General features: G+C 45.5%; 1 protein-coding gene and 4 non-coding genes across 7 annotated transcripts in view; 4 read left to right on the top strand and 1 right to left on the bottom strand.

Moving 5' to 3' along the window:
* The window catches only part of plxnb2b (plexin b2b), a 110,492-nt gene extending 109,315 nt beyond the window's left edge, over positions 1–1,177 (bottom strand). For all 3 annotated transcript variants that reach the window (XM_068722404.1, XM_068722403.1, XM_068722405.1), the window contains exon 1: positions 731–1,177. The gene's annotated coding sequence lies outside the window, so the exon portion shown is untranslated. The remainder of the gene's footprint in view (positions 1–730) is intronic.
* Positions 1,178–10,366: 9,189 nt separating this feature from the next.
* LOC137881975 (U4 spliceosomal RNA) lies at positions 10,367–10,507 on the top strand. The gene has a single exon (XR_011103890.1). It is a non-coding gene; the product is annotated as a U4 spliceosomal RNA (small nuclear RNA).
* A 716-nt stretch (positions 10,508–11,223) lies between these two features.
* Positions 11,224–11,364, top strand: LOC137881999 (U4 spliceosomal RNA). Its single transcript, XR_011103913.1, has one exon. It is a non-coding gene; the product is annotated as a U4 spliceosomal RNA (small nuclear RNA).
* A 667-nt stretch (positions 11,365–12,031) lies between these two features.
* On the top strand, positions 12,032–12,172 carry LOC137881998 (U4 spliceosomal RNA). The gene has a single exon (XR_011103912.1). It is a non-coding gene; the product is annotated as a U4 spliceosomal RNA (small nuclear RNA).
* Positions 12,173–12,807: 635 nt separating this feature from the next.
* On the top strand, positions 12,808–12,948 carry LOC137881987 (U4 spliceosomal RNA). The gene has a single exon (XR_011103901.1). It is a non-coding gene; the product is annotated as a U4 spliceosomal RNA (small nuclear RNA).
* The last annotated feature ends 11,036 nt before the right edge of the window (positions 12,949–23,984 follow it).

Raw genomic sequence — 23,984 nt, 5'->3', positions numbered from 1 at the left:
TCAGGGACAGAGAGACACAGACTGACAGAACTGCACGGGACATTCAAACAAGGACATGAATAGTGCTTCTGTCTCCTTGTTCTACTCACAGATAGAGAGGAACAAGAAAAAGCAAACAAGAGGCGATCCTGTCCTCTCAGCTGTTGATGTACAGCTACTGTCTAGAGGTGAGGAACACAGCTCACATGGTCATTTCTCACTGGAATTGCCTTGTGGGAGGGGGGGGGGGGGGGACAGACAGCTCCCTGTGAGGTGAACCGGGCAGATGCAGAGGCTGTAATGCTCCTCAGATGAAATGGTTTAGGGAAGAGCATGTCAACAGTGGGCTTTCTTTTCTGCTTCAGACACACAGCTGTTGAGTTGAACAGTAGGACAACTTTTCACCCAGACATGAAAACAAGCAGCGTTTCACAGACACGTTTCCTCCTCTACTGTACAACAACACTACTGTAGACTGTCCAGAGCATTTAATGAATGTTATGCATATTGTCACTGCACATCAGTACGTAGCACTGTAAAATCGATAAATAAAACAGTACAGTGTTATTATAGAGGCTGAACACGGTTTACGCTCGCATGCCATATCGACAGGGCGTATTGTAGGCTATTAAAACTTGGAGCTCATGTGCCAAAAAAAGGGAAAAAAAGGGGAAAAAAGCGTATGAAATTGATCTACTCTGGTTAAAAGCTGACGCAAATAGTCACAAGCCCAAGCTTCCCCGGAACTCACCTTGGAGGAGAAACCAGCGAGGAGAGTAGTTGCACAAACGCGAAAAAGTCCAGATAATGAAGAGTCCTCTGGTGAAATAGTCAAAAGAACAAAAAAAAAAAAAAAACAGGAGTCCGGAATCAAGTTCACATGTTACTCTCCTCACACGTCCTGTGAGGAGAGGGTTGAGAAAGGCACTATTCCGTAGAAAACACGGGCTGACGCTACTTGAATGACACGATTTGTCAATTCCCGTTGAAAGGCGACCCGGGCAACTCCTCAACAAAAGACTCTCCGGGTAGAATATCAGGGACTTTCTCCACGCCCAGGTGCCGAGTCACATGGTAGTTTCCAGGTGTGTGTGTGAGTCTCCAAGAGCCGTGGCTCATTTAGCAACAACACACCTGTGGGATCCGCTCACGCGTTCGTCTCGACTGTCATCGCGATTGAGAAACCGGGAGGTTGTACGTAGAGAGGAGTGGAAAAAGGAGTGGAAGGGAGGGAGGGAGGGAGAGAGAGAGAGAGAGGGAAGGAGAGAGAGAAGCGCGCGCTGGATGAGAACCGGGTACGGAAAGGAATGATTCTCCTCCTACTCTACACTCACCGCTGGGCAAATAGCCACTTTGCGCGCGGGTGTGTGTGTGTGTGTGTGTGTGTGTGTGTGTGTGTGTGTGTGTGTGTGTGTGTGTGTGTGTGTGTGTGTGGAGACATAAAGCAGCAAGTAGCCAAGTGGAAAGAAAAGGGAAACAAGTTGTCTCGTCTGTTCGCCGACGCACCAAAAAATATTTCCGCGGGCGGTGGGAGCGCAGCGGTAGCAGCTCCGCGCTGCTGTTCCCAAAGTGTGGTCCGGCAACCAACAGGGGGTCTGTGGGGGTGGTTCCTCCAGGTCATTCAAAACAAGACAGACGTTAATCACAAGGACATGTTCAAAAGTGATGGTTCTAGTTTCACAAACGTCCCGGCCCCGGTCTGATTATTCATAATTATATTATGTCGAGTCATATCATACTAAAAAAATATATATTTTACAGGCCTTGTTGATCCGTGATGCTGATAAGTGAAACTTTGGGGGGAAATGAAAGGGTCCGTTCACCCAAATCACGAAAAACTATCAGAAATGATTGGCTACAGAAAGTTTTAGTGTTATACGCAGATCCTCTGGAAATATGTGCTACTAATCCCTTTGCCATCAATAAAACAATATGTCATTTTCCTACATCTGACATTTTGACTTGTCATATGAAGAGCACAGGTATTTAATGTTGCTAATAGCGTGGCTCTGTAGTATTCAAGTGGCCAAGTAAGTCATGACTGGGAGCCAGCATGCTTGAGCCATCTTTAATGCTCTTGTTTACTCACTGTGACATGTCAAAATGATAGACCCATAAAGGTGCAGGAGATTAGAAATACTGGGGGAGTTATGGGTCCAAATTCTCCCCCATAACCAAGTACTATTACAGACACCACATTACCGTTATATCATTTTCTCTTTTTGCCTGAAAATAGACACGTTAAAGATAGTAACTCTGAATTATATCAGAATTTGTCTTTCTGTGCAATTTTTTTTAGAAAAACTCATCCTCAGGTCCGTACACCACTTTCACACAAACAACACTGAAGACATGAAATCAGTGTCCGATGACAGCTGTGTCATTGAAGGTACTCAAAACAACAAAAAACTACAGCATGCATCTATTCAGAACCAATCCTGTGTTTACTCAGAACAACCAACAAACGTCACTATGGACAGCTGTATCAAACTGCTTCTTGGAAGGAAACAGTCCTCGGTGAAAACTGTTGACAGGGAGGTCTGTCAGTCGTCAAGTGAAAGATGCGTTGCTGTTGAGTTTTTCAAATGTCATGTTTTGGTCCTTTGAGCATTACTAACAAGCAGAAGCTTCAACAGCAGGAAGCTCTATTTTAAACAAACAAAAACAAAATCTGCATCACAATTCTGGACCCAAAAAGTGACCCTTTATCCCAGAATCAAAACCAGAATCAGAACCATTTATTGCCAAGGTATGTTGCACATACACGCAATCTGACATGACAGGTGGTGCATAACATTAAACAATCAACAACAATCAACACAGTGCAAAAAGTAGAAACATATTAAAAGTTACAGTAAAATATAAAATGAAATAAAATAAAGTGCACAAACAAACAGAAAACAGGACTATAAACAAGTGAGATGTACAGTAAGTGTAATGTAAAAATGTCGAGTGTATTTAAGTAAGAAACCTAGAGGGGATGTGCAGGGGAGTGACCGGTAGGAAACTGTCCTGGAGATGTCAGTGTCAGTGGGGGTTCCGGGCTTTGTTGATGAGCCCAACTGAAGTCAGGAAAAAACTGTTCATGTGGCGTGAGGTCTTGGTCCTGATGGACCGCAGCCTCCTGCCAGATGGAAGGGGCTCGAATAGTTTCTGCAGGGTGAGAGGGGTCGGCTACAATCTTTCTTGCTCGCTTCAGGGTCCTTGAGGCGAACAAGTCCAGGAGGGACGGCAGATTGCAGCCGATCGCCCTCTCATCAGAGCGAATGATGCGCTCTGCCCTTGTCCTTGGCAGTGGCTGCAGCGTACCAGACCGTGATGGAGGAGCAGAGGACTCAGTGATGGCTGTGTAGAAGTGCACCATCATTGTCTTTGGCAGGTTGAATTTCTTCAGCTGCCTCAGGAAGTACATCCTCTGCTGAGCCTTCTTGGTGATGGAGCTGGTGTTAAGCTCCCACTTGAGGTCCTGGGTTATGATGGAGCCCAGGAAGCGGAAGGACTCCACAGTGTCGACGGGGGGGAGTCACACAGGGTGATCGGGGCAGGTATGGCTGCATTCTTCCAGAAATCCACAACCATCTCCACTGTCAATCTCCCACCTGTAGGTGGACTCATCCCCACCAGAGATGAGTCCAATGAGGGTGGTGTCATCCGCAAACTTCAGGAGCTTGACGGACTGGTGACTGAAGGTGCAGCTGTTGGTGTACAGGGAGAAGAGCAGAGGGGAAAGAACCCAGCCTTGGGGGGAACCCAAGGCTGTTTTCCCAGCCTCACGTGCTTCTTCCTGTGATACTAATCCTAGTATCACTGTGATCATCGCTGCTTTACTTTTATGTTCCAGTGTTTGCGCTGTTATGATATTTTTTATAATGTCAATCATGTTGTTCTGTTGTTTTCCTCTACTTTTAAAATAAGGTTTCATTTTAGATTGCATAATTCGTCTAAAAGCCCACCGAGGGAGAATGACTGGAAATCAGCTTTCACTGTAAACTCTACGTGCAACAAGTTATATTTTAAGAGGATGAATGCATTGATGATTACAGCACTTCCCCAGTCAAATGAACAGCTAAATCAAACATAAATAAACTGCTCCTATTACATTCAAATGAACACAGATTACTGTGTTAGGAGAATTCGGGGACATTTGCTTGGTTTTAAAATATTTTCAAGAGCAACCACTCCTCATTTATATTTCACTGAGCCCCATTTGACTACGTCCTTAGAAGAGCCGTATTAGTAGTCATTATAACACAAATTATTGGTGTGCTCGGTGTACCTTGGCTGCTGAATCGTTAATCACAAGAAGTATAATTTTGAAGCTCTTTAGTCAGGCTAAGTTTTTAGAAAGTGCAACAATATTTCATTGCCGCATGTGTAACAAGCTTTGAATCAGCCATATGTTTTGGTCTTTTTTAGTAACAAATTCACAGATCTTTTTTTTTTTTTAACTCATTCGTGCAGAGACGGGCTTAAAAGTTGCTCTGATTTCTCTGCTATGGGCCATATGAATGTGAGTTCTGCTCAAGCGTGATTGGCTCCATCATCACCCAAGAGGTTACGTGAATAGCTCCAGAGCCTAATATCATTAAACGCTGCAAATTGGCGCCCTGAGTTTTGTTGCTCCGTGTCACGCCTTGTTGTGTGGCTTGGTGTCAGTTTTTGTGAGTGATTTATGGGCATGCAAATGAGGCTGTCTGTTTGGGGAGATGTGCTGCCTTTGCCCAGCGGGCCCTGGAACGAAGACCGGAGACTCTGCTCGTGGGCGTGAGTCAGTCCCTAACTGCTGACACAAGCACGGACCTGGCAGAGATTCACACAGCGAGATGGGGAGATGGCCTTCACAGGTCCTCACATTGACTGATGAGATCAAGGAGAAAGTAGGCCAAGCCAGACAAGTGTCGGACAAACAGACACCCAGAGATGAAGTGAGAGAGACAAACACCTCCCGATCACAAACAGAGCTGGGAGAGTGGAAAGTGGCGGGTTAAAGCTGAGTTGTTTTGGGTCTGAGTTCAATATGTCCAAACCTGTTTGTCTAAAAGAGTAGTGCTGAGTCTTAAAACAGGCTACCCAGGGGGATGTTGGTAGCCGAGTCAAAGCTCTCTGAATTCACTAAAGTGGAAAAGAAGTTCCCTTTGTTCTTTCAGATAGCCTGACTGTGGTGACATTTTGATCAATGTGCCTCTACCTTCCTGCAGCTTGCCTTTATGTTGCTTGAATAGTGATGATCTGTTATCACGCCGTTGTCAAACAGCACCATTTGTCATACAGTGTCCCTCAGCAGGTCCGGACAGTAACACGTTTTGACTATCAACAGCGTTATACAACCTAATTTATGACGCAGCGCTTCAGTTGTCCATAATGATGTAGTGGACACATCAGACCCAAGGTTCATGGGTCACATTCTGTTTGCCACGTGGGCAGACTGCCCTCTGCTGGTGGCAGCTGGTGTTGTTTCATCAACTAACAACCACAGTAACAAACAAACAGGAACACACCTAGTCAGTATGTATATACATATAGTATATATACACATACACAACTATTACTACTCCTGTAAAGACATATCAAATACAAAGACATTTATATTTGCCTACAACTACATTATAGCCTGTTATAAATATATACATTTATTCAGTATCTATATACTAATTATAAATGCTAAACAGGGATACTTACAGTATAGCGTTGCTAACAGGGTGAATTGCTAGTTACACATTTTGTATCCCTGTTTACTGTGTGTGCCATGTGTGTGTACAACAAAAGCACAAAATAACACAAATACCGTAAAGACAATTCAATACAACAAGACTAGTACTATCAAATGGGTAAGTCAGCACCTCTCTGATTTGCAGATACTATTTATTTAAAAAATAATCTATGCATTGCATTATATTGTACTAATGCTGCGTCCACCATAGCTCCTTACATGGCATATAATAAGGAATTGTGGTAATATAAGTAAGTAGTTATCAAGTGCATGCCTCATTAGCAAGTCCATTAGGACACTGAGGCATATCTGAATCATTCTCAATCTTTCAAAAATAGTTTTGGAGCTATTTGTGTATATTTTTTTTCTCCACAGATACAGCTAGTGAATGCAGTCCCAATGCATTAATTCCTCAATAATCAACATAAGACTTTCACAGATGAAGTTGTGTTAATCATATCACATTTGGTGAATAACATACACCAGTTGGTCTTGGCTTTTATAAGAAAATGCATTACAGTCCCAACACAGAATTCACTTCTAGCACAGGTGGCCAAGTCAATACTGGGATTTATTAATAATACATAGCTCTATGCATCTAAATAGCTGTTGTAAATCATACACATTCTAGCAACTGTTCCCTTGGCTGTGTTCTTGCCATGCACCTGTGTGTCAGCATCTATCAGTCTTGTTATTTATTGTACCACCAGGTGAAGGTTGCCAGATATACTGTAGTGACAAACCTAAAGATGAAGAGGTAACAGATGGAGCCGCTCACAGACACAGGAAACTGTCACGGTGGTGAATGATACAGGTGTGAAGAAAGACTCAACGGGGAGACAGAGGGAAGTTATTTACAGCGTAAGGAGCACTTTGATTTGAATGGCTTCCTGACCTAGCTAAGTGCACCTCCAGCTGTCAATATGACTTACACGTAATTACAGAGGGAGGGAGGGATGTGCGAGCGGCCCGAGCGATGGCTACTGTATGCGGGGCTCTGAGTCCCCGCCAAGGCATGCGCGACAAGGAGACATCGGGTTTGGCATGAAGCGGACAGACCAGGCTTATGGTGCCATTCTGACTCAGTCTGGGAATAACCACAAGCTGGGACTAGTAGGGGGGCAGCAGTGCGTGGGTTGGTGTGAACAGTCTGCAAGCATGTGTGTGTCAGCGAGAAAGGAAGACGGAATATTTGAATCAGAAGATTGATGTTTAAAGATGCCGGTATATTAGAGAGTATTTTGCACATACCTACAATTTATATTGCTGTGTGGCATTGGGATGGGAGAGCTAAAATACTCATGTAACACCTTGAAGTTTGGGGAGAAACTAAAAGGCATCGTGAGTGACATTTGTCTTCTCTGCAGATGTCCCCCTTGCACTGGCTCAGCTGTCACTTTACCCAAGAAAAATGTCATTGTTTTCCTCCCCCTGCTCATTGCACAATCTAATCACGGTTTGACCAGCTCATCCTGTAATGTCCAGGTGGCCCCGGCTCTGAGAAGCAACAGAGGGGCTCTCAGCATCAATAAACGCCCTTAACCAAGCCTAAATAAGATGTAGTGCAGATTACACAATGGCTACATGTGTAGGTAAACAAATACACACCTCTCTGCATGCACGCACATTGACACACAAAGTGTGCACCGCCTCCATTCCCTACTGAGTAATATCAGTAAGTCGGAGTGGTTGTGAGTCCTTGACAAGGTCTGTAAATGTGTGATTATAGGGAGAAAGCTGCACTGTGTGGTCTAAGCTGGATCAGCCTATTGGCACAAACACAGTCCACAGACTTAGCTGACAAGCTCACATTTCCCCCAAAACCAAAACAGTGTTACTTAGCCTACTATGAGCTGCTCCACATTGTGTACGATAGGTTAGATTGTGACCTGTGCATGACATTGATTTTTTTCTCTCGCTCTCGTATTTGAGGCCTGTGATTGATGGTTCAAGGTGAATATAGCTTTCAGCATGTTGAAGACTATGGCAGTCCACTGAGTCCCTTTTGGATGGCATGATATTTTGTGGGCTGCCCAGCAGCCTGTGCTGAATGGCAGAAACAGCTAAGCCATCTGTTACACTCTATTTTCATCTCTCAGCCAACCAGCGGGGAGAGCCACGGCCTAAAGGGACTTCCATCGCTCTCACAGAGTCCTATTTGTTCAACAGGTCAAGTCTAAGCCCTGCAGTGAGGGACCACCAAACCAGATCTAATTTATGGCACGAACCAGGTGATTACAACACCCCACGCATCGCTTCACTGGGCCGAGCTGGTGATAAAGGAGAGAAAATACTAATACAAAAAAAGTAATCAGGTGCCTCAGAGAATTAAAGGAGATTATCACTGTCACAGTTGTTAAATGACCATAACCTAATGTGCCCTCAAAAGCTTTTTAAGCCAGGTTAAAGGGATCATCTTGTGATTTTAACTTTGTTCATGTAATGTGTTTCACTGGTCGGGAAAGAAGAAATTTGGGCTTTTCCAGGTGAGGATGAAACAGAGGCTGGCAGGATTCATTTGAGATTACTCGGCGCAAACATGGTGTAATCCCCTTATCTGCGTACTTACCTGTCCCTGACAGTGATCCGAGCCTACCTCTGTGAACCTCATTGGCCTGACATTCTGGCAGGAGCAAATCCCTGTCTAATTTGTCGGCCCAGGCAGCTTTAACACCTGGCACGTCAATGCTTATCTTCTGAGCACCCAAAAGCACCTGCGTTATCCCGCGGAAGCTTCACAACAAGTGAAAGGGCTTCTAATATCCACACGGCGAACATTACAGTTTGTGTCATAGCAAAAAAACACAATATGCAAAGTGCGTACCATTTCTGAGGGTTTATGGTCTGATCGAAATACACAGTATCAGACATGCTAAGTATCCTTCCTGCTAGTGGTTGGCTCCGAGAGGATTTTAGTGCTGATAAATTTGTCTTTATTACTATGAAATAAATGAATGGTCTAGCCCCTGTTACTATTACTGAATTATTATATTCCCTCTTCAATCAATAATCTTAGGACTTCCATTAAAACTTGACTGTTAATCCGTAGAATGGCAATCTATGCAGGATTACAGGTGTTTATTTTGTTTTATATATTTTGTCTTGCATCTCTGAAACATATGGCACTGTGTTACATATTGAAATGACAATATGGAGAAGAAATATTACTACATTGCACAGGTAAATAACTGACAAATAAAATGAGTCTTAACTGCTAACTACTGTGCAGTTTACCTCTTTAAAGCATTCTCGGGGCTATTAAATATTCAAAGTCGTATGCTCCCATAGTTGATAGTCTAAACTTGTCTGTGGCCTAGTGCTTAAAATTAATGAGCTTCTGCAAACATGGAATTTGTGCAAGCAATGTTATGAAAGGTAATCCATTACGTAGTCTTCGACTAATAACACAAAAAAACGAGGAGACGACTCGTTTAATCAATTTCCGGTCCGGACATTTTTCATTCCGGAACTCAGCACCACCGTGACACTTCTCTGCGACAGGTAGCCCACAGACGAGGTGGACGTTACTCATCTCAAAGAACGCCTTGTGTAGATTAATTACTTTTTGTCTTTTTTTTGGAAACTTTGCACATTTTTTTTCCTGCTAAAAATTACTCAACAGACTTTTCAAGGAAGCCACAGCAGCGAGCAGGTGAGAAAAGGTCTATCTCGTGGTTGTTAAGGTTTTAGCTAGCAGGCCAGGGTAGCTTTAGTACCAGACTTAATGCAAATGAAGCATAATTTTTGCAACATCATTGTCACTTAATTTTAAACTTATCCAGGCCGTAGTTAACCGTGTTAAACAACGGCAAGTATCCAAAAATGTTTAAGTTATGCAAGCGTTCTGCTGAAAGTGGTAAATACCGTGGAAGTAATATTATTGGTGTGAATGCTTATTGTTCTATAGCCAAATATATTCATGGTAGGTACACGTGACAACGTTAGCTTTGGTAACTGGTAGCGTTAGATATGTTGTCTTGAAGTATGTTTATATTACGTATAGGTTACTTTTTAAATCAACGGGCCCTGAAGAGGAAGGTAGAGGAGGCTTATCCTTGTCTTTGGCGACATCTTGTGATGTTTCGCTAGCATTGCATCATCGAGGACGTTAAGCTATACTGAACAGGAGGTCGTTTGAAATGCTTGTTTGAATCCACACCATATTTAGATACCTACAGAACAATCCTTGTCTTCTGTCTCAACACCGACACACTTTGTTATTTACCTGTAGGCGCGTGTGTCATTCCCAAACATGAATTCGCGATTAGAAATTAGGTCAGGCCGGCCACCGTAGAACCGCCGCTCACAGTCGTATTACCTCTAATACGTTATATACACACGTTCGTGTGGTAATAACTCATATGTATGATTTACGTGCATCATTAAAGTCTGTATGCTTTTAAATGGACGAAAACGGTACGGTGATTTGGGCCGAAATTACAATAAGTGTATAGAAGATTACATCCCATGATGCATTGCGTTCATGGCGAGAGTTCCAAAAAAATATTTAAACTTAAAACGAGCAAACTACAGAATAAGCAGCAGGTTGGGTTGGTCGAGTATACACCATTCATTGTGCGCAGAACACGGATTGCGTGTCTTGAATCCAAAGTATATTACCGTAACTGAACAACATATGTAGCGGAATGACTCCCCTTACCGTAACGCATTAGCGTTAGCTTTGCGCAGTGGCAGTATCGTAGCCTATGAGGTTTATCCGAGGCGCGATTATTGCTAGTTGAAAACTTTACCCAATACCCCGCCTAGACGACTTGAAATATAGTCGGCGACGGCAATTTTTGACGGTCTCTAAGGAGACTGATTTCTTTGTTAAATATGATCAAGTAGCTTGTTAAAGTGTAAACCTCCAAGTGTATTTGATTTAGTTAGCAGTTGCTAATATCGACAGTTAAAGATTCCCTGAAATGGTCTTTATAAATCCTGAAAACTGAAGAAGCCATATCATAACTTTATGACGTCAATCAGCCTTTTAATCTTTGTATACACGTCTAGTCCTACTAATCCTCACTTATACACGTTATATACATAATTGTATGTATGAGTGTACTTTACAGATCATCTTTATTGTTTATATTGTGTAGTATTTACATGCTGTATATTTGCCACTTTTGTAAATGCTGCACAACAATTTGCCTCGGGATAGATGCAGTTTTATCTTAATTCAGAAGATGTGTGTGTGTGTGTGTGTGTGTGTGTGTGTGTGTGTGTGTGTGTGTGTGTGTGTGTGTGTGTGTGTGTGTGTGTGTGTGTGTGGATATAAACACAAGCAATTAGTTCCACCTACTACAGTCACAATGCACGTTAAACATAACATAATTAACATATACTGTATATTAACCCACATTAACTAAAGCATGACAATTACACTGGTTTCTCTCAACCAAACATTAACTTATAGTTAAAGTAACATCCGGTCTAAGTGGTTTCCTGTGTCGTCATTGAAGCAGTACGTGAACCCTAACAGAGGGAGGTGGTGATCAGAGACACTCGCGCTCTGTAATATTTTTGACATTAGCCTTGCGCAGTGGCAGTATCGTAGCCCATGAGGTTTATCCGAGGCGCGATTATTGCTGGTTGAAAACTTTACCCAATACCCCGCCTAGACGACTTGAAATATAGTCGGCAAAGGCAATTTTTGGCGGTCTTTCAGGAGACTGATAATGTTGTGAAATATGAATGAGTTGGTTGACAATTGAGACTACACATAGGTGGAAATATTGAATTTAAAAGTTATTTAATTGATTCTGAACTGGTGTCTCTGAAACCTGAAAAAGCCACCTCATAACTTTATGATTTAAATCAGACTTTTAGTCATTGTGTACGTGTCTTGTTCTACAATTCCCCATGTATACACGTTATATATGTAATTGTATGTATGAGTGTATTTTACAGATATTTGTTTGATTTGTAATATTTCTCTCTATGTATGCAACTTTTGCAAATGCTGCACAACAATATGCCTCGGGATAGATACAGTTTTATCTTAATTTAGAAGTTATATATATGTGTGTATGTATGTATGGTATGTGTGTGTGCGTATTTATAAAAAACAAACAATGAGTTCCACCTACTACAGTTACAATACACGTCACACATCATTACATAATGAACATATACTGTATATTAACCCACATAAACTAAAGAATGACAATAACACTTTAACCCTTTACAGGCGACTGGTTTCTCTCATCCAAAGTAACTTATAGTGAAAGTAACATCCGGTCTAAGTGGTTTCCTGTGTCGTCAGTGAAGCAGCACGCGAACCCTAACAGAGGGAGGTGGTGATCAGAGATACTCGCGCTCTGTAATTATTGTGTCATTAGCCTTGCGCAGTGGCAGTATCGTAGCCCATGAGGTTTATCCGAGGCGCGATTATTGCTGGTTGAAAACTTTACCCAATACCCCGCCTAGACGACTTGAAATATAGTCGGCGAAGGCAATTTTTGACGGTCTCTCAGGAGACTGATAATGGTGTAAACAATAATGTGTGTTATTCGTACTGCCTCTCTTAATAAATAGATCATGATTAATGTATTGTTTAGTAAGTGTGTCAGTTATGGATTAAGTTCCTTTTTAAATACATATAATTGTTACGGGGTAGAAGTTGCACGGTCTGAAATAAAAATGTGTCTCTTCCATTGTGGCTGAATCGAGGGGGACACGAAACAGCGGCGGACCAAATGCTACGTCACTTCCGCTTATAACTTCTTTAAATTGTTACATTGTATTTATTTAGCATTTTGGGTGTTTTTAACGTCGGATCGCTTGCGCGTGCCTTTGTTCTTAGGAATTACGAGTTACTTCACGATTCAACAATTAAATGTTACATTTTAAATAACGGGGCATACAGATACACGTCTGTTTTCTTTTATATATTCTGTCTTTTTCACACGTACTGTTCCCATCCTGTGGAGATGCATTCGTAAAGTTTCCATGGCTTGTTTTCTGGGGATAACATGGTTTACATTTCAACGTTATTATGACCTTTTTAAAGGGAATAAAATAAACTGGTATATTTTGTAAGCCACGCCCATTTACACCGTAACAGAGAAGTGTGGTGCTTGGAGTCAGGGCGCCCTAGTTGCCGGCTTTTCATCAGCCTTGCGCAGTGGCAGTATCGTAGCCCATGAGGTTTATCCGAGGCGCGATTATTGCTGGTTGAAAACTTTACCCAATACCCCGCCTAGACGACTTGAAATATAGTCGGCGAAGGCAATTTTTGACGGTCTCTCAGGAGACTGATCATATTGTAAATATTAATAAAGTATATAATGCTCTCCTCATCGTTTATAATTTGATATATGAAGGTCTATTTACTGAACATAAAATAAGAATTCAGATTTATTTCACGTGTCTGCGTTCTGTAATTTCTTACATTTCATTATACCAGCGTTATACTTGTTTAATGTACTGTTATGTTTGTTTGTGTACTATATTATGTATTTTATTGCAGATTATAATATGTTGCTATTTTTTGCACTGTGTTGATTGTTTATTGTTATACACCATGTGCGACAAATAAACGGTTCTGATTCTGACATGGAAACCTAAAGAAGCTGCTTTTCACAGTAGCCTGGTCACGGTGCACTGTTCTCGCTTGGACAGCAGAGGACGCTGTTAAACAGGATATGGGACGATGAAGTAGAGGAACTCATATTCATGGCTTTATACATGAGTCAGTTTACAGATGTATTATGAAGATATTAGACAATTAATTTAGCTGCATCATTAAATAGTTTTGTGCTCTTTAGTTTCTTGTGATTGATATAATTATAAAAAAGTAAAAAACACTTTGTACAGTCATGTTTTTTTTACCACCCTGTAGTGAAGCGTGATTGCAGTGATGTCTGATTAGAAGCAGGGTGGGCATTAGACAGTCACAGGGGTGAGGGGGTTTAATCAAGACAGCCTCGTCATTAGGCAGACGAGCTCACAGCCTCTCGTCACCCCGTGAACACTCTCTCTTAATATTCTCACTCTCTCACTCTGTCCGGACTTATTACTGTGATGCGGTTGACATTTCTACCTTCAGAAGTGTGGCTCTCATTTACAAACTGCATATGTAGCTGCAGAAAACCGTGCAAAGATAGTACTCACCAGGATTTTATATATTATTTTCAAAATTGTAATCAACGGATTACCTCTTAAAACTGTACTGGACTGTATGGTGGTTACCGCTTTCTGTATTCATTATAAGTCGTTCTTATCTGAGACATTTCACTGTTGTAACTAATGTCAATAGATGTCATATAATATTGGTTTTTAGTGTTAAAATTGATTTTATTACTTGTTTCTGAGCAATCGTGTATTTTGTCAAAAGTATCTAAATGTGTCACTACTCTTGGATTAGTTCAGTATCAATAATTAATCAGAAGATATTTTTCAAATGGGATTATTGTGATCCAGCTGCTCTCCTGCATCCTGGTAATCAAAGTGGGTGTGTGGGTGGGTGTGGGTGTGTGTGTGTGTGGGGGGGGGGGGGAAGCTTTCAGACAAGGTGAAAGGAAGGCTTTGAAGAGTGATTCATATTTGAATAAATTAGTTGAGGCCTTTTGCATTCAATTTGACCCCATTGCTTTTACTCTCCGACACACACACACACACACACACACACACACACACACACACACACACACACACACACACTGAGCATTGATCAGTCCTGACCTGCATGTGACCCGGGTGTGTTAAATGTTAGGATGCACTCAGACAGGATGTGCAGAGCAGCAGCAGCGTTGGACGTCTCTCGACCTCTCTGACACCTCTTCATCTGTCAGAAATGAAAAAGGAACGACGTCGCTTTCCTCCGTGTAAGCAAGCGACAGCTGGAGACTTGCCAAAAACATAAACAAGGAAATTGCACGGCGTCACAGGACTAGTTCCTAGGTAACCATGTGACAGTGCCGAAGATTGCTATGGAAACCAGCGTATCCTCTCTCTCTCTCTCTCTCTCTCTCTCTCTCTCTCTCTCTCTCTCTCTCTCTCTCTTGTCTGTCGGTTCTGTGTGAAAATGTGTGAGAATGTTTCCTTTCCTGTGAATTGGTTTTACTTTCCAGGTTTGACAGCTGTGGAGGAAGACACCGTCACGTCACAGAAAGTAGTTCCCCCTCATTCTCTGATTTTAGAACACATTCAGACAGGTTGATATACCGAATGCTACACAGCAGTGAAAAACCATGGTTGATAATAAAATAGCACTGGTGCTGTCTGACATAACACTACTTTTCATACATTGGCATGCAGTTAAATGGCCTGCATTCATGCGTACGTATGAAAACTGTAATTAGCATGAAAAACATGACAAATGGAAGACTTTTTTCAAGATCAGAGTAAACAAAAACTTGTTTTAATCATTAGGGCCTGAACAACGGACAACGTCGGGCTGCGAAGGCCCTATTGAAATTCAAATACACATAGTAAATTGGGCACATATTTGGGGAACTTGCCATACTCAAAAACTCACCAAATTTTGCACACTTGTAAGGCATGGTGTATATAGCCATCTGATATAGGTTGCATATTTGTGTGTAAATAAATAACTCTCTAGAGCCCCCTAGAATTTGGACAGGCGACGCCCCTCGGCCAGTATGTCCGCTTTACTTGAAATTCAACACACATGTTCACCTCCATTAGATCTACAAAAAAGCCTCTCAGATCCTTAAACTTAGCCTACTTAAATTTTCCGCCATTTTTAATTTTGTGAAAAACACAATTTTGCAAATTTCTCCTACAAGCTGATTTCGATTTATACCAAATTTGCTCTGAATCATTATTGGATCTACATCATAAAAGTTATTTAAAGCTTTTTGATACCTCTTTGCTTTACAAGATATGGACCAATAAACTTCTTAGGGGTGTGGCTTATATATCGAAATACACAAAACTTCTCAAACATTTGTTTTAAAATCACCAAATTTGCAGCATATGTGTACATCGCATCCTGTAATAAACCCTGACATTTTTATTTCATTCAACTACTAGGGGATGCTACAGTAAACCCGCCATGTTGTGCTTTTTTGTCACTTTTCGCAGTTTTCAGCCTTTATACTTGAAAAAACTCTGACAGAATTCATGGGATCAACTTCAACTTTTATTTACTCCTCTTAGCCAGTTGACCAGATAAGTCTCAAATTTAGTAAGGAAAGCCTTATAACATTTAAGACGCTTCATCATGCATATTACAAATTAATAAGATAGATTTATTTCCAGTTTCGTGCATGCACGTGTGACCACACGTCACGTAGCTCCATCGATGGCGACTGTATCACTCCTCGCACCCGCGTTGGTGACCGCACGTCACGTAGCTCCCTCGATGGTGACTGTATCCCTCGTCGCACCCGCGTTGGTGACCGCACGTCACGTAGCTCCCTCGATGGTGACTGTATCACTCGTCGCACCCGCGTTGGTGACCGCACGTCACGTAGCTCCCTCGATGGTGACTGTATCACTCGTCGCACCCGCGTTGGTGACCGCACGTCACGTAGCTCCCTCGATGGTGACTGTATCACTCGTCGCACCCGCGTTGGTGACCGCACCTCACGTAGCTCCCTCGATGGTGACTGTATCACTCGTCGCACCCGCGTTGGTGACCGCACGTCACGTAGCTCCCTCGATGGTGACTGTATCCCTCGTCGCACCCGCGTTGGTGACCGCACGTCACGTAGCTCCCTCGATGGTGACTGTATCACTCGTCGCACCCGCGTTGGTGACCGCACGTCACGTAGCTCCCTCGATGGTGACTGTATCACTCGTCGCACCCGCGTTGGTGACCGCACGTCACGTAGCTCCCTCGATGGTGACTGTATCACTCGTCGCACCCGCGTTGGTGACCGCACCTCACGTAGCTCCCTCGATGGTGACTGTATCACTCGTCGCACCCGCGTTGGTGATCGCGCAATCTGAAATGTACACCTTGAAAACTGCAAACCTAAAAAAATCTAAAATCATCGGTAGGGATAACTAAATTATATGCTTGGTATGATTATTATACTTATTACAAACAACATATTACCAATGCGGGTGCGACAGGTGACACAGTCACTTGTCGCACCCGCGTTGGTGACCGCACGTCACGTAGCTCCCTCGATGGTGACTGTATCACTCGTCGCACCCGCGTTGGTGACCGCACGTCACGTAGCTCCCCCGATAGTGACTGTATCACTCGTCGCACCCGCGTTGGTGACCGCACGTCACGTAGCTCCCTCGATGGTGACTGTATCACTCGTCGCACCCTCGTTGGTGACCGCACGTCACGTAGCTCCCCCGATGGTGCCTGTATCACTCGTCGCACCCGCGTTGGTGACCGCACGTCACGTAGCTCCCCCGATGGTGACTGTATCACTCGTCGCACCCGCGTTGGTGACCGCACGTCACGTAGCTCCCTCGATGGTGACTGTAAAACTCGTCGCACTTGCGTTGGTGACCGCACGTCACGTAGCTCCCCCGATGGTGACTGTATCACTCGTCGCACCCGCGTTGGTGACCACACGTCACGTAGCTCCCTCGATGGTGACCACATGTCACGTAGCTCCCTCGATGGTGACTGTATCACTCGTTGCACCCGCGTTGGTGGCCGCACGTCACGTAGCTCCCCCGATGGTGACTGTATCACTCGTCGCACCCGCGTTGGTGACCACACGTCACGTAGCTCCCTCGATGGTGACCACATGTCACGTAGCTCCCTCGATGGTGACTGTATCACTCGTTGCACCCGCGTTGGTGGCCGCACGTCACGTAGCTCCCTCGATGGTGACTGTATCACTCGTCGCACCCGCGTTGGTGATCGCGCAATCTGAAATGTACACTTTGAAAACTGCAAACCTAAAAAAATCTAAAATCATCGGTAGGGATAAGTAAATTATATGCTTGGTATGATTATTATACATATTACAAACAACATATTACCAATGCGGGTGCGACAGGTGATACAGTCACTTGTCGCACCCGCGTTGGTGACCGCACGTCACGTAGCTCCCTCGATGGTGACTGTATCACTCGTCGCACCCGCGTTGGTAACCGCACGTCACGTAGCTCCCTCGATGGTGACTGTATCACTCGTCGCACCCGCGTTGGTGACCGCACGTCACGTAGCTCCCTCGATGGTGACTGTATCACTCGTCGCACCCGCGTTGGTGACCGCACGTCACGTAGCTCCCTCGATGGTGACCACATGTCACGTAGCTCCCTCGATGGTGACTGTATCTCTGGTCGCACCCGCGTTGGTGACCGCACGTCACGTAGCTCCCTCGATGGTGACTGTATCACTCGTCGCACCCGCGTTGGTGACCGCACGTCACGTAGCTCCCTCGATGGTGACTGTATCACTCGTCGCACCCACGTTGGTGACCACACGTCACGTAGCTCCCTCGATGGTGACCACATGTCACGTAGCTCCCTCGATGGTGACTGTATCTCTGGTCGCACCCGCGTTGGTGACCGCACGTCACGTAGTTCCCTCAATGGTGACTGCATCACATGTCGCACCCACGTTGGTGATCGCGCAATCTGAAATGTACACTTTGAAAACTGCAAACCTTAAAAAAATCTAAAATCATTGGTAGGGATAACTAAATTATATGCTTGGTATGATTATTATACATATTACAAACAACATATTACCAATGCGGGTGCGACAAGTGATACAGTCATTTGTCACACCCGCGTTGGTGACCGCACGTCACGTAGCTCCCTCGATGGTGACTGTATCCCTGGTCGCACTCGCGTTGGTGCCCGCACGTCACGTAGCTCCCTCGATGGTGACTGTATCACTCGTCGCACCCGCGTTGGTGACCACACGTCATGTAGCTACCTCGATGGTGACCACATGTCACGTAGCTCCCTCGATGGTGACTGTATCTCTGGTCGCACCCGCGTTGGTGACCGCACGTCACGTAGTTCCCTCAATGGTGACTGCATCACATGTCGCACCCACGTTGGTGATCGCCCAATCTGAAATGTACACCTTGAAAACTGCAAACCTAAAAAAATCTAAAATCATCGGTAGGGATAACTAAATTATATGCTTGGTGTGATTATTATACTTATTACAAACAACATATTACCAATGCGGGTGCGACAGGTGACACAGTCACTTGTCGCACCCGCGTTGGTGACCGCACGTCACGTAGCTCCCTCGATGGTGACTGTATCACTCGTCGCACCCGCGTTGGTGACCGCACGTCACGTAGCTCCCCCGATAGTGACTGTATCACTCGTCGCACCCGCGTTGGTGACCGCACGTCACGTAGCTCCCTCGATGGTGACTGTATCACTCGTCGCACCCTCGTTGGTGACCGCACGTCACGTAGCTCCCCCGATGGTGCCTGTATCACTCGTCGCACCCGCGTTGGTGACCGCACGTCACGTAGCTCCCCCGATGGTGACTGTATCACTCGTCGCACCCGCGTTGGTGACCGCACGTCACGTAGCTCCCTCGATGGTGACTGTAAAACTCGTCGCACTTGCGTTGGTGACCGCACGTCACGTAGCTCCCCCGATGGTGACTGTATCACTCGTCGCACCCGCGTTGGTGACCGCACGTCACGTAGCTCCCTCGATGGTGACCACATGTCACGTAGCTCCCTCGATGGTGACTGTATCACTCGTTGCACCCGCGTTGGTGGCCGCACGTCACGTAGCTCCCTCGATGGTGACTGTATCACTCGTCGCACCCGCGTTGGTGATCGCGCAATCTGAAATGTACACTTTGAAAACTGCAAACCTAAAAAAATCTAAAATCATCGGTAGGGATAAGTAAATTATATGCTTGGTATGATTATTATACATATTACAAACAACATATTACCAATGCGGGTGCGACAGGTGATACAGTCACTTGTCGCACCCGCGTTGGTGACCGCACGTCACGTAGCTCCCTCGATGGTGACTGTATCACTCGTCGCACCCGCGTTGGTGACCGCACGTCACGTAGCTCCCCCGATAGTGACTGTATCACTCGTCGCACCCGCGTTGGTGACCGCACGTCACGTAGCTCCCTCGATGGTGACTGTATCACTCGTCGCACCCTCGTTGGTGACCGCACGTCACGTAGCTCCCCCGATGGTGCCTGTATCACTCGTCGCACCCGCGTTGGTGACCGCACGTCACGTAGCTCCCCCGATGGTGACTGTATCACTCGTCGCACCCGCGTTGGTGACCGCACGTCACGTAGCTCCCTCGATGGTGACTGTAAAACTCGTCGCACTTGCGTTGGTGACCGCACGTCACGTAGCTCCCCCGATGGTGACTGTATCACTCGTCGCACCCGCGTTGGTGACCACACGTCACGTAGCTCCCTCGATGGTGACCACATGTCACGTAGCTCCCTCGATGGTGACTGTATCACTCGTTGCACCCGCGTTGGTGGCCGCACGTCACGTAGCTCCCTCGATGGTGACTGTATCACTCGTCGCACCCGCGTTGGTGATCGCGCAATCTGAAATGTACACTTTGAAAACTGCAAACCTAAAAAAATCTAAAATCATCGGTAGGGATAAGTAAATTATATGCTTGGTATGATTATTATACATATTACAAACAACATATTACCAATGCGGGTGCGACAGGTGATACAGTCACTTGTCGCACCCGCGTTGGTGACCGCACGTCACGTAGCTCCCTCGATGGTGACTGTATCACTCGTCGCACCCGCGTTGGTAACCGCACGTCACGTAGCTCCCTCGATGGTGACTGTATCACTCGTCGCACCCGCGTTGGTGACCGCACGTCACGTAGCTCCCTCGATGGTGACTGTATCCCTGGTCGCACCCGCGTTGGTGACCGCACGTCACGTAGTTCCCTCAATGGTGACTGCATCACATGTCGCACCCACGTTGGTGATCGCGCAATCTGAAATGTACACTTTGAAAACTGCAAACCTTAAAAAAATCTAAAATCATTGGTAGGGATAACTAAATTATATGCTTGGTATGATTATTATACATATTACAAACAACATATTACCAATGCGGGTGCGACAAGTGATACAGTCATTTGTCACACCCGCGTTGGTGACCGCACGTCACGTAGCTCCCTCGATGGTGACTGTATCACTCGTCGCACCCGCGTTGGTGACCGCACGTCACGTAGCTCCCTCGATGGTGACTGTATCACTCGTCGCACCCACGTTGGTGACCACACGTCACGTAGCTCCCTCGATGGTGACCACATGTCACGTAGCTCCCTCGATGGTGACTGTATCTCTGGTCGCACCCGCGTTGGTGACCGCACGTCACGTAGCTCCCTCGATGGTGACTGTATCACTCGTCGCACCCGCGTTGGTGACCGCACGTCACGTAGCTCCCTCGATGGTGACTGTATCACTCGTCGCACCCACGTTGGTGACCACACGTCACGTAGCTCCCTCGATGGTGACCACATGTCACGTAGCTCCCTCGATGGTGACTGTATCTCTGGTCGCACCCGCGTTGGTGACCGCACGTCACGTAGTTCCCTCAATGGTGACTGCATCACATGTCGCACCCACGTTGGTGATCGCCCAATCTGAAATGTACACTTTGAAAACTGCAAACCTTAAAAAAATCTAAAATCATTGATAGGGATAACTAAATTATATGCTTGGTATGATTATTATACATATTACAAACAACATATTACCAATGCGGGTGCGACAAGTGATACAGTCATTTGTCGCACCCGCGTTGGTGACCGCACGTCACGTAGCTCCCTCGTTGGTGACTGTATCACTCGTCGCACCCGCGTTGGTGACCGCACGTCACGTAGCTCCCTCGATGGTGACTGTATCCCTGGTCGCACTCGCGTTGGTGACCGCACGTCACGTAGTTCCCTCAATGGTGACTGCATCACATGTCGCACCCACGTTGGTGATTGCGCAATCTGAAATGTACACTTTGAAAACTGCAAACCTTAAAAAAATCTAAAATCATTGGTAGGGATAACTAAATTATATGCTTGGTATGATTATTATACATATTACAAACAACATATTACCAATGCGGGTGCGACAAGTGATACAGTCATTTGTCACACCCGCGTTGGTGACCGCACGTCACGTAGCTCCCTCGATGGTGACTGTATCACTCGTCGCACCCGCGTTGGTGACCGCACATCACGTAGCTCCCTCGATGGTGATTGTATCCCTGGTCGCACCCGCGTTGGTGACCGCACGTCACGTAGTTCCCTCAATGGTGACTGCATCACATGTCGCACCCACGTTGGTGATCGCGCAATCTGAAATGTACACTTTGAAAACTGCAAACCTTAAAAAAATCTAAAATCATTGGTAGGGATAACTAAATTATATGCTTGGTATGATTATTATACATATTACAAACAACATATTACCAATGCGGGTGCGACAAGTGATACAGTCATTTGTCACACCCGCGTTGGTGACCGCACGTCACGTAGCTCCCTCGATGGTGACTGTATCACTCGTCGCACCCGCGTTGGTGACCGCACGTCACGTAGCTCCCTCGATGGTGACTGTATCACTCGTCGCACCCACGTTGGTGACCACACGTCACGTAGCTCCCTCGATGGTGACCACATGTCACGTAGCTCCCTCGATGGTGACTGTATCCCTGGTCGCACCCGCGTTGGTGACCGCACGTCACGTAGTTCCCTCAATGGTGACTGCATCACATGTCGCACCCACATTGGTGATCGCCCAATCTGAAATGTACACTTTGAAAACTGCAAACCTTAAAAAAATCTAAAATCATTGGTAAGGATAACTAAATTATATGCTTGGTATGATTATTATACATATTACAAACAACATATTACCAATGCGGGTGCGACAAGTGATACAGTCATTTGTCACACCCGCGTTGGTGACCGTACGTCACGTAGCTCCCTCGATGGTGACTGTATCACTCGTCGCACCCGCGTTGGTGACCGCACGTCACGTAACTCCCTCGATGGTGACTGTATCACTCGTCGCACCCGCGTTGGTGACCGCACGTCACGTAGCTCCCTCGATGGTGACTGTATCCCTGGTCGCACCCGCGTTGGTGACCGCACGTCACGTAGTTCCCTCAATGGTGACTGCATCACATGTCGCACCCACGTTGGTGATCGCGCAATCTGAAATGTACACTTTGAAAACTGCAAACCTTAAAAAAATCGAAAATCATTGGTAAGGATAACTAAATTATATGCTTGGTATGATTATTATACATATTACAAACAACATATTACCAATGCGGGTGCGACAAGTGATACAGTCATTTGTCACACCCGCGTTGGTGACCGCACGTCACGTAGCTCCCTCGATGGTGACTGTATCACTCGTCGCACCCGCGTTGGTGACCGCACGTCACGTAGCTCCCCCGATGGTGACTATCACTCGTCGCACCCGCGTTGGTGACCGCACGTCACGTCGTTCCCTCAATGGTGACTGCATCACATGTCGCACCCACGTTGGTGATCGCCCAATCTGAAATGTACACTTTGAAAACTGCAAACCTTAAAAAAATCTAAAATCATTCGTAGGGATAACTAAATTATATGCTTGGTATGATTATTATACATATTACAAACAACATATTACCAATGCGGGTGCGACAAGTGATACAGTCATTTGTCACACCCGCGTTGGTGACCGCACGTCACGTAGCTCCCTCGATGGTGACTGTATCACTCGTCGCACCCGCGTTGGTGACCGCACGTCACGTAGCTCCCTCGATGGTGACTGTATCACTCGTCGCACCCGCGTTGGTGACCGCACGTCACGTAGCTCCCTCGATGGTGACTGTATCCCTGGTCGCACCCGCGTTGGTGACCGCACGTCACGTAGTTCCCTCAATGGTGACTGCATCCCTGGTCGCACCCGCGTTGGTGACCGCACGTCACGTAGCTCCCTCGATGGTGACTGTATCACTCGTCGCACCCGCGTTGGTGACCGCACGTCACGTAGCTCCCTCGATGGTGACTGTATCACTCGTCGCACCCACGTTGGTGACCACACGTCACGTAGCTCCCTCGATGGTGACCACATGTCACGTAGCTCCCTCGATGGTGACTGTATCTCTGGTCGCACCCGCGTTGGTGACCGCACGTCACGTAGTTCCCTCAATGGTGACTGCATCACATGTCGCACCCACGTTGGTGATCGCGCAATCTGAAATGTACACTTTGAAAACTGCAAACCTTAAAAAAATCTAAAATCATTGGTAGGGATAACTAAATTATATGCTTGGTATGATTATTATACATATTACAAACAACATATTACCAATGCGGGTGCGACAAGTGATACAGTCATTTGTCACACCCGCGTTGGTGACCGCAC

Source organism: Cebidichthys violaceus, unplaced genomic scaffold (genome assembly GCF_023349555.1).
Source record: "Cebidichthys violaceus isolate CVI_PGR_0920_01 unplaced genomic scaffold, fCebVio1.0.p SCAF_3, whole genome shotgun sequence".
NCBI lineage: Eukaryota > Metazoa > Chordata > Actinopteri > Perciformes > Stichaeidae > Cebidichthys > Cebidichthys violaceus.
This window is presented reverse-complemented; position numbering and strand designations above follow the sequence as displayed.